Raw genomic sequence first — 1789 nt, 5'->3', positions numbered from 1 at the left:
GCAGAAAACAAGTCATATCTAACGATTATTTTGATTCTCTCTGTTTTAAGACTGCTGGTCACCCATTGGTTGGTATGCAGCATAAGGGTTTTTTCTTGCATTGCTGTCACTTTTCATTCTCATGTTGTGAGATCCATGAATTAATAACTACATATACTAAGGAGGATGTTCCCTAGATTAATTTTTCCTTCATGCCGATAAAGGTTGTGTTTGAGTGTCAGACTTTGAAACATATGAATATACATTCTCATTTTTCACCTAGTGGCTGATCAAATAAAAATCTCAGTGCAGTTGTTACTCTTTTCAAGTCTGTGGTATAAAAATATACTGCACGATCTATAATGGCCACAGCACACCCTTCTCCACAGTACATAATGGACCCACATGTTTCATATATCCATCAGAAAGGCACTAAGCAGCCTATGAATCCACCAAACTGCAGAAGAGATTTGAAAGCAAACTGAGATAAGGGTGTGTGTACAAAAAAAGAGGAGGAATTTTTTAAGGACAGAAATAGTGACCTAAATCAAAGCACAGAAACACTAGCTAGCATGCGAAGCAATTCTATCCACGCACCACAGAATATATGTTTTTAGAAAGTAGATTCTTGGAGATTTAAAGTATAAACTATGTACATAGCTCCCTCTGATGACCATTGGACACGATACAATGCAAGTCTCCTTTTATTTTTGTTCGTGCATTCAACTGACAGCTGACTGGTTAAATTCTAATTGCTTCCAAGTGAGGTCAGCAAAGGTATTTATCGAAAAGGACTGAACAACAGGCTCAACACACACATGCACGCATAAGCACATACACACCATCTCTCCAGCGTGTTGATTTATGGAAACAATTATAATTCTGGTGGAGTCTTTCTGAGCTGAGAAAGTTTGTAGCTAGAGTGTCTCATGTTGCAAAAAGCAGACAACAGAAATGGAGTACTTGGCTATCCAGCTCTTATCAACAGGAACAAGTAAGTTTTCTGTCCTTTACAAGAATATTCAGCAGTTTCTAATAGCTAATAACTTTTATCTTCAATTGTATATGCTAAACGCTAAAAAGGCATTAAGACGACTACTTCTACTAATAAACTGAAAAGGGTAGGAATAAAACTGCAGGGCTAACACTGAGATCTATGCTGAAATTTGAACTAGAGAAAAGATGTCTGATAGATTGTGCTAATAGTGAATACATAGGCATGAAGTAATCAGCAGAATTTTACCATGCATGAGAAAGTAGTTCAATTGAATCAATAGGGGATTTTTGGAAGGACTTAAAACTGAAGACAGAACTATGTTTACAATCAGATCAAATGACTGTTTATGTAAAAAGTTGTGTGAGAGATATCTGTTGTATATACATTTACATATTTTAAGAAATCAGCTTAGCATGTCATACATTTATGTATAGCACTTTTTAGTAGCATAATGTATCCTTGCACGTTTGTAACAATTGAGCATAAAGACTTATACATGCACCTTTTCTCACAGATCTTTTACTTTCAGTGCAAGCAGCAAATTCAAGTAGTACAGAAGGTCACGACAACAAAGGTTTTTATAACTTGTGTCTTTAAAGGATAATCTGACTGAAGAGATATTTAAGAAGCTCTTCTATTTCGCCATTAACTATTAAGGAATAACGATCAGAATTCTAGAAGAGGGAACAGTCTCATTTAAATGAATCCGTAACTCATAAAGACAGAAGGCAGGTCGGTGACCTAAGAGCAACAGTCTACTTGAGAATTAATTTTCATTATGTTGTTCATGAACACCCAGAACACTGCACTATA

This window comes from Leptosomus discolor, chromosome 11 (genome assembly GCF_034619465.1).
Source record: "Leptosomus discolor isolate bLepDis1 chromosome 11, bLepDis1.hap2, whole genome shotgun sequence".
NCBI classification, from domain to species: domain Eukaryota; kingdom Metazoa; phylum Chordata; class Aves; order Leptosomiformes; family Leptosomidae; genus Leptosomus; species Leptosomus discolor.
The sequence above is the reverse complement of the archived record's forward strand: the minus strand, read 5'-3'. Positions refer to the sequence as shown.